Raw genomic sequence first — 9875 nt, 5'->3', positions numbered from 1 at the left:
AACAAACAGTCACTTTCCATGATACTTTGTAATAACAAGGAAACAGAGGTGTCTGACTGAGTAGTAGCCAAAAAATAAATTGGCTTTATATGTCCCGAGTTATTTATTTTTCGCGCAAATTGTGTTTGTAACTTGAACAACAAGCTACCAACTTCTTTAAATAACCTCTCTCGATAACACCATTTAGAGGTTGGAAAAGTTCGTGTGAACTAGAAAGGAGAGACATCGGGAACAGGAAGTCTTTGAAAATATTGAAAAATGACATTTCAGATAATTATGGGGATTATCAGACAGAAATTAAAATGAGAATGTGACATGAGTCTTCTGTCAGATTATGAGTTCTGAAAACCAACACAAGCAGTTCTTCGCTAAAAATGAGTCAATCTTACAATTAATAAACTCTCCAAGCATAGCATCCATCGGATCCGAAAGTCAGATCAGAATTTTTAAACATTCACGTCTACACTACCTATCTGGCTTTCCTTCAGCCCGGATAATTGGGCACGATGTAAGGATCAGTCTTGATTGTAGCACCTTATCGAAATCCAACGAGCTTCTGTAGAGATTTCCATTCATGAACACTTCAAGGTCAGGCTTCTCTAGAAAACAATGCTGTTGGAAAAGAAGGAGTAGCACTTCAGAAGAATGGCCCGTATTTCTAAAAAAAAACCTCATCCCACCCGAAAAAAAATCTTTTAGGAGTTTATCTCTTCCTCCTCCTCATTTTCTTCTTCATCATCATCCTTTTTCTCTTTTTCTCACTTCCAAACAACCTGACATTTATCTGTTTTCAACATCATGGTCACACGACGAAGAGAGAGAAAGGGTCTGCCTCTGGAATTGGTTTTAATTCAGAAGGTCCACAGAGCCGAAGGAAAAACATTGTTGATACAAGCTGTTTCTACCAAACGTGGACATCAGGCCCAAAACCAACAATTTCCACGAGAGAACCTTTTCTCAATAGAAGAGAGAAAAGCGTCCAGAAGTTGTTTCGATAGAGGGGGAGACCCCTATTCTGACCCTGTGCTCTCACAAGAAATTGAAATGTGTTTACGTGGAAAATAGGAATGAAGAATAGACGGAGAAGGAGAAGAAGAAGATGCTTTTCTCATTACCCGTATGTGTGCGGAAGTTGAGCAAGAAATCATCGTCGTCACATTTCGAGAACTTTGTAGAAAATACAAAAAGGAGAAAAAAAACGAAACATCAAAAAGGAGAATTCAGGATAGGACACACAATGAGATTTCGTTGGAATGTGATCTAAAAGAAGAAAAAGAACATTGATAATTGGAACAGAAGGAGCATCACATTCAAAGTTTATGGTCTCAAAAGACGAAGAAGAACATCTGTCTTCTTTTTTACGTCTCAACTTTTTCGTATATTTATTCAGAGTGAACATCGAAAGTTGTAAAAAAGAAAGAGTTCAAGAGGGTGTGAGACTCAAAACAAAGTCGTGGGCAAGATCTGCACAGATCTTAAGGAATACAGAAGCTAAATTTTTCAGAGATTCAAAGACACCGAAGTCACTATTTTTTATGCTTCGCCTTAACTTTTATTGGTGAATTTGGATAAGGTTTATTCAGTAGAACCACGGGATAAACCAGCGTCTGTAAGGAAGAGCCTTCCAGAAATATTCGTGACAAATAAAAGATCTTGTCCTTCGAGTTCATGTTATGAATAATATTACTCCACTATGACCTGGATCAACAATTCTCAATAACAACCTACCGACAACTTTAACAGCTCAACAATTACAAAACAGTCCTAGCGAGCATCGAGGGAGCTAAGATTCCTCAAAAATCAAGGCCGAGAGCTTTAAAATCTATATCTAACAAAGATTAAGAATCCAAGATAACATATTAAGCTATGAGACTCTTCAAACATCAACAGACGGAACATCAAAAGTATACAGAATGGTAGTCTCTGTTTGTATGCTCATCCTAAATAAAATATCTATCCCAAGAATCTCGGATTCCGAGTTTGTTTAAATAAAACTTTTGAAAGAAAACACTCAAGAATCCAGTAGTCTGCTCGAAAGAATTTGTAGATCATCGAGTGGTTCGGTGACGTGGAATGAGAGTTCGGAGACCACAAGAATTCATTTTTAACACAAATTCGAAAAAGCTAACAACAAGCTATATACGATTGGAATCTTGTGTTTGTGTGGGTGTTTATTAATATACAAAACTTTGAACTGGTGGTCAGTTTTTAGTGGTTCGAGAGGAGGTCCTCGATATAATAATGGTGGTTGAGCTTTGGTTTAGTAGTAGCAACACTTCTAAAATAGACAAGAATGGACACTGAGCCAGAAATAGTTTCATTTATGGCTGGAATGCAAGTAGAACACCGGAACAGAGAACTAATAAAAAATAGGTTGGATCAGTAATTGATGGACAGATTTCCACTTTTCCGACAAATACTTTACGCTAAGAAATATAGTAATTGTCAAGAATAAGAAGAGCCTATGAAATTAAAAATTTCTGAGAAAGCGCAAACCAAAAACACATATCTTTTTATGCTCCCGTTCGAGCAACCAATATGCAGATAATATTTACACAGAATCAATTGTTGTCGGAATAAACAAAGAGTGCAATAAATCTTGAAGAGGATGTCTAGAATCTCAAGTTTGCATTTTCTCTGTTTGAGAAGAAGAATTCTGAAGAATTTTTTGAAATAATAGAGCCAATGAGCAAATTAACACAACAAATGGAATAAAACAATGACAAGAGTTCAAACATGATTTTTTTGATGAGCAAACATGTATTCAATCTTGATTTATTCTATATCTGAAAACAAGGGAATGACTGTTTGCAGAGACCCGAAGATCCCAAAAAAAATATTTTGGAATTCATCTTTCGAGTATTGTTATGACGTTTCAAGAAATATCTTAAACTTTAAAAACTTTCGTGAAAAATAGTTTTCAATTTTGAAGTTCTCTCAGAAAACCAATCCTCGAACAGTAAAAATAGATTGTTCGAAAACAAAAAATAGAGGAAAGCTGCTCGAAAAAGGGAAAAGAGTTCACATTTTTCCAGATCACTAACCTCTATAATTACTAGTTTTAAGTCACGTCACTTCCGGGTCTCCTTTCTTCTGACCTATATCATTCGTAATTTTGACCCGTTCTTTCGAGTCAGAAAACAATAAAAATGGATATAATAATGAATTGGTTCAAACGGGAGAGATAGATCAAAAGTGTATATTTTTTCTCCATTTACAATTCGAAAAAAGAGAAAAAAAAGTCTGTCAAATTTAGAAGGTTTTGTTACTTTACTCTATACATTTGTAATGAGAAGAGTATCCGAAAAACACACAGATTTTTAAAAGTTTTGCAAAAATAGAGAAAAAGGGATTGGGAAAAGAAAAAGTAGTAAAGAAAAGCAAATAGCCGACAGGCAAGGCGACGGAAGATTTCTGAAAATTAGTTTCATCATCATCATCATTTTTGTCACATCATAATCAGAAAACTGAAGACGTGAGGGATTGAAGAAAAGCGGAAGAAGATGTACCTAACATATCCATTTTGTTTTTCAGAATTCACGGGGTTAATGAGAATGAAAGACGAGGGAACCTTCTCGAATGAAGAATACAATTGTATATTACTTTTTCGGGAAAGCTGACAGCATAGGATTCGTGGAGAACACTTTATTATCCAGGAGGGATTCTCAGTTTTTGAATTGGGACAGGTACAGAATCACTGCATATGCTACATAGATTGCAAATCAAGACGCACGGTTAAATTCTGAATTCTAAAAAGAAAAAGAAAAAAACGAGGAACGAGAGTTTCACGTTTGTGAAAACTGATCCCCTAGTGAAATCCAGAGTGATCAATCACAATTCACTTGAAAATAAATAAATAAAATGAACTGGCACGAGTTGAAAATATCAAACAGTTGTTTTTTTCTGGCCTCTACAGCTGACCAAACTCTGGCTTCCGTCAAATCGGTTTGAACGTGTTGTCTATTTTATTTCAACAATTCGAAACTAAATAAAATATGTGCAAGTCAACTGTTTTTCGCCTTTTTTCCAGACAAGTTTTCATATTCAAAATGTAGCGAAACCCAGAATTGTCACATTCCAAAAAATGAGTGGAGCCAAAACGTCAATGGGTGAGGAAATGTGCGTTTAGGCGTGAAAATGAGCAAGAATTCATTCGTCGGGAGGAATTTTGAAGGGCGTTTTTGTGTGAATGCTCTTCGAGAGTCCCCTTCCAACAAACCAATTTTGATTCGATTCCAGTTCGCTTCTTCAGGAATATTATACTTTATATCTGAACGAGGCGTTCTGATGTTTGGATTAGTGTAGTCTGGAAACACAAATGAACATTTAGGAATTGCGGAGTGAATGAATTCCGGTCACGTTGGAGGGCGTCCGGGGTATTCGGGCTATGGATGGGATCTTGGTACTTTCTTGGATTGAGATATTCAGATTCATTTGCAGGTTTTGACATTGGAACCACTAAAAGGAACAAAATTTATATGGAAACGCAGCTATAAATAACTAGCCAAAAAGACTAACATTTTCTGGAAAATACTGCTTCAGAGAAATCTGTATTTCCATATTTTCAGTTCCGGTATTTTGCTGAAATGAATTTCAACCCTCTACAAATGTCTGAAATTAAGCGAGTAAAGTAGACGCTCTTTTGATCTCTTCGGTTAGATGTGTTTCCGACTCGAAGGATTCGTTCGTTAGACTTCGCATGGTATCCCCTACAGAATCATAGCATCATCGTCTCATGAATATTTGCAGCTATTCAATCGATACTCTTCAATTATTGAATCCCCATATCCTCATAAAACCACTGCAGTTCTTCCCTTCCCCTAATAAACAGTTTCTACTAGAATAACATAATTAGAAGGAACATTCTTCCCACCTGTCAATGTGCAAATCCCATAAATGTACATATTTAGAAGAACCTTCGCAACGCCCCATAATCTTCCATACCTCATCAAATGTTGTGTCAAGACGGACAGACGGTCTTTGAGATACGACATCGGGAACTGGTAATTGTTGTTATTTGGCCGAAGAACCAATTATAAACACGACAAAATCTGATTCCTTGAGTGGCATTCTCACCACAACTCATTGAACTTGGAATGAGCTCAATTATGTATTTTTTCCCAACAGGTATATGTTCTTCCATCTGGTCATGACCCATAAAATCAGATGACTTGAGAACACCTACGCAACCAGACGAAGACATTGTAAATTTGAACAGTTGGTCGTAGTGGTGCCACTTCATCCGTAAAATGAGTGTATTACGATCACTCCGAGCAACGCAATAATACGTTGACATGCGCACAAAAAGCCTTTATAATATTGTGATGGCTATCTGCCATTGTCTTTTTCGTCGTGCCAGTTAATAGCTTGTGACCCAATCCAACATTCGCAATAACTCTCCAGCTGTGACCCCCTTTCTTGCCACTTTTCAATGCGAAAAGATGTAAACTGATAACAATCCGAAAAATGATTCATTGCAGCAAAGGCTTATATTTCATTGTTTATATGTAGTTTGAGTCAAGTACCGTAGTCCCTGTTTCCCCCATAATTTCATCTGAATTTCCCATTTGGATTCCCACACTTCTACATACAAGGACATACTTATTTGCATTGACCCGCAGGTGACAAATCCGAGTTCTTTCCCATGGACAAAGACAAACACCTGCCTGAATAAATTCACAGTTTGGCACTTTTTGTGAGTGAAAAAACGATTCGCACAACCGATTATATTTTCTCTCGTTCGTCTTACATCTCACCGCCGCCCTTTAGTCGATTACTTGAATTCATTTGTTTCTGGGAGAGGTTGAGAGTGAAATAAGAGTAAAGAAGTAGAAGAAGACAAGTAGGCCATCAACCAGACACAAACATACACACAACTGTTGTAAATATTTGTAGTTTTCCTCTTCTCGTTTTTCTCTTTTTGATAGTGAACATACACTCACAGAGAAGGCCACACATCTGGAGTGAAAAGAGAAATAGTCTTCTTCGATATTTTATTTCAATGCGGACAAAAAGTTCTATTTCGTTTTGTCTTCTGTCACTCAAACATTGTTCGTTTTCCACATGTTGTTGTCAGTTTGACACAACTTTCAATATTTTGAAACTTTCACCTAGAAACCGGCATTCAGTATTTGGAAGTACTTCATCAAATCCAAGTATTCTCTTCGTCCCCCTTTTAGTCTGTCACTCAAACTCAACCACTCGTTCCATTTTCTCCTGACAGACGAAAATCCCTTTTTCTTTTTTATTTGTCTCCTTGCTTGAGTGACTGAACCATTTCATTTTCGTTTTATGTTCCGATTTATTATTTTCTCCGATTGGTGTTTTACTGATCACTGTGCGTTTGAACTTTTGGTAAGAAATGGAATTGGGAAAACCTGAAAATGTTATTTTTCTTCACATCTGCCTTTTACTTTCATCTCAAGTGAATTCTCGTTTTCAGTGTTTGGTTTCATGAATTTTGTTTGCTCTGAAAGACTAAACACTGACGAAGAATATGTATTTTTAATCTTGGTTTCCGAGGAAAACAACGATCTTTTGTATACTACAAAACCGTGAGAAATGATATCATGTCACACTTTCTTCTGCAGACTTCCCGATTTTTTGATGCGAGAATTCCTCCGTACTTGCTAATGTTTATTTGGCGTGTAACTGTGTTACAAAGCAGTGATTCAGCAGGTTTCTGTCAGTTTTCTCTCTTTTGAAATTTCCAAAAGACGACAAACTTTTCCGATTGTATTTCTTGTAAGGTCAGGTTAAACTTCTTCCTCTCCAATTTTCAAATCACATTCATTGAAGAATGACCTCTCCATCCCAAAAGTTTCTCAAACCAACAAACACCAAAGCACTCTGCCATATCTTTCTCAATCCATCCAATTCACAATGCAATTTTCCCCTAGTAATACTTGTCACAAGCACTCTCAAGTCATCAGGGAGCCTCCTTCTCCGTTACACCAGTTGGCTTCAAATGTGCTCATCCACCAAAATTATGCCCCTTCTTCTCCTCTTCTTTTGATAAATAAGCCGAGACCATCTGGCTGAGAAATGGGCCCCGACAAGGTTCCTGCTGCTGCTTTAATCGTCCTCGCGGGGGCAGATTGTTCTAGATAAACACCTGTTCTTGAATTGTAGGCTCTCCTCTCTCTCCTCTCAATCCGATAAACCAAATGTAGAATTATATTGAGAGAGATAGATAGAATTATGTCTCCAGATGAGATTGTGTTCATCTGACCCTACGATCAATCTAGTTAGCTCTACTCAATCCCTTTCGTCGTCTTTCTGACTCAATCTCGTTTTTCTTTCTATCTTTGTTTGTAATGTACAACACAATGATGATACGGATATTGGAATCGTTTCGTTCTAACACATGTCTTTTTAAACTGTTCGGAAGGTTACGAAATTCCAGGATAGTTTCAAAATGGTTTTGGATTAAATCAGGTGACAGTATGCCTCTGACGGACTAGCAGATGTTGATCGTATCTATCTGAGGCCCAGACAAACTGAGAGACTCTTCAAGTCTTGATGACTGAAGTGAATTCTCGATAAGCCAAATCTAATTGAATGGGGGTGACATTCCGCTGAAACCTTGGCTAATCTTTTGAGGTGACACGCCATGATGAAGTGTTTAGTCCGGAACAAATGAGTATAGGGATTAGGTTCTAATAGGTTTGTAACACCCCGTCTTGATCTACCTTCCTGTGTCACACCCGTTATTCCTACTTATCCATCTTCCAATCTGTCCTTACTTATGTCCTCTCTTTCTCTCTCATTTTCTCCTTTCATCTTTCCTCACAAAACCCCTCAATTTATCGGAGAAACGGCAAAAAGACATTGCTCTCTTCTCTTCAAATGTGTGAGTGTCCCCTTCAATTTTCTTTTCGTCTTCCCTCTTCCAAATGTTCCAATTTATGACTTGTCTACACACACTACTCCCTCATTTCCATTTATCTCAAAGCCCAATGTATTGTCAATCAACAATTGAGTTCTTCTAGCCTTGAAACTCTCTCTTCCAATTTCCTTTTCAATCTTACTCCATCTCACTATTCTCACACCCACTTACCAGACCATGCCTCCCCATCAGAACTCCCCTTCTCTTCTATAAATAATCCAAAGTCTATACGTGGCGGTCTCTTTTTTCTTCTTTTACTTTTCCATCTCTGTGTATTCTCTCTTTCACTCTCTCTCTCGATCTAATTTATTCATTACACACATTGCCTCACAAAGAGAAAAGATAGGCGGCCTCTAACACAAATTTTTACCATCAATTGGGTTAGAAGACATATGGGAAAAGAAAAAGAAGAAGATGCCTAATTGTTCTTTCTCTTTTGTTTTGAGCTATTCGAAAGAGTTGAATAATAAGAATATCTCCATTCGACACTCTTTGTGACATCTCCATCGCCTTTCCGTCATTCACAAAACTGAATAGTTTGCATATTCATTTGAATTTCAATACAAAGAATAAAAAGTTTTGAAAAGGAGAAAACGGAACTATACAACATGGCTTTCGGGGTATTCTTCCTCTTCTATTCATAATCATTTTCTTCTTTTTTCTTCTTCTTTCCCCCCTTTTCCGCTTCTTCTCTTCGAACTTTTACCCAAAATTTATTGCTCTTCTCATTTCGACCGAGAACTCTTCCACGTATAATTATCCCTTTCTTCTCACAACTCATCTTGCTCCGGTACTTTAGCATGAGAGTGTTTTCTTCGTGACGAAGTCATGTCGAATTCGTATCCACTTGCAATGGGTTCATACGGGAATAACTATTATTGGAAATTTTCCATTTTCGAAGCTATAAAACCAAGAAGGAAAGCAATTTCCGTATTATTATTATTATTCACCTGGTTCAAAATATTCTGAAAAAGGTATTTATTATGGACAGATGGCATTATAATGAGCCTCGTTTGCTTGAAAATATTATTTCAATCGAGATAAATCCTCTCATTTTCCTGAATCTCTCGATATAGTTTCCGCCTTATTTCCCTTCGCCTTTTTCCCAAAATTCATATTTTCCCATCCTCTTTTTCAGTTTTAATTCGATTTGTCCGTCTTCCGAAGTGCCCTCCTGATCATCTTCCTCATCATTTCCAGTTTTCCTTCTTCTCCCGTAATGTTTACCACCACCATCATTACTGTGTAATTATGTTCCTCAAGAAGAAGAAGACCCTTCTGGTCATCATCAAATTCCTCCTCATCTTGTCCCGATATCACACAAAAAGTAAGATTTGTCCCCGTCTTCTTCTTCTCCATCTGTCTTTTTTGTCTTATCATTCATTGCCAATCGGTTTCGGTTTCCACCTCTTATCTACCCCCTCACCCATCTTCTTCTTCTTCTCTCAACCATCGGACATTACAGTTTGTATCTCTTTCTTCATTACACAATTCTTGTCTTAAAGTACATATTATTCCTTAGAATCCTTTCTATTTGTACATCTGTCATGTGTGCTGGTTTCTCTTCGAATGAGATTGAGACAGATGAAGAAAGATAGATGAAAGAATTGAATTCCTTACTGAAAATGTACTCTTTTCAAACCAATCAGATGATCAATGGTTTGTTTCCCGGAGAGAGAAAGTGATGATGATGGTCGGGGAGGTCTTCGAACTGTTGAATGGTTTCCTGTCTTCTATAACCGACCTTCACCCACCTAATTGGTCTCTTTACTAGCACCAATTCATTATTCCATCCATCCGTTTTTGACAAGGTTATAGTTTCCTCTATCTGACAGAATCTACTCGTCAAATAACTCTTTTTTCCACTAGAATAGGTTATCAAAAGATAGAAAAAACCGTTGATGATAAGTCAACTGGTACGAGCTGTTTGATACCTTTTCTACTCTCCATTCGTGCAATTATTTCTCCGTATTTGACCTTTATTCAA

This window comes from Caenorhabditis remanei, chromosome V (genome assembly GCF_010183535.1).
Source record: "Caenorhabditis remanei strain PX506 chromosome V, whole genome shotgun sequence".
In the NCBI taxonomy this organism is placed as follows: domain Eukaryota; kingdom Metazoa; phylum Nematoda; class Chromadorea; order Rhabditida; family Rhabditidae; genus Caenorhabditis; species Caenorhabditis remanei.
This window is presented reverse-complemented; position numbering follows the sequence as displayed.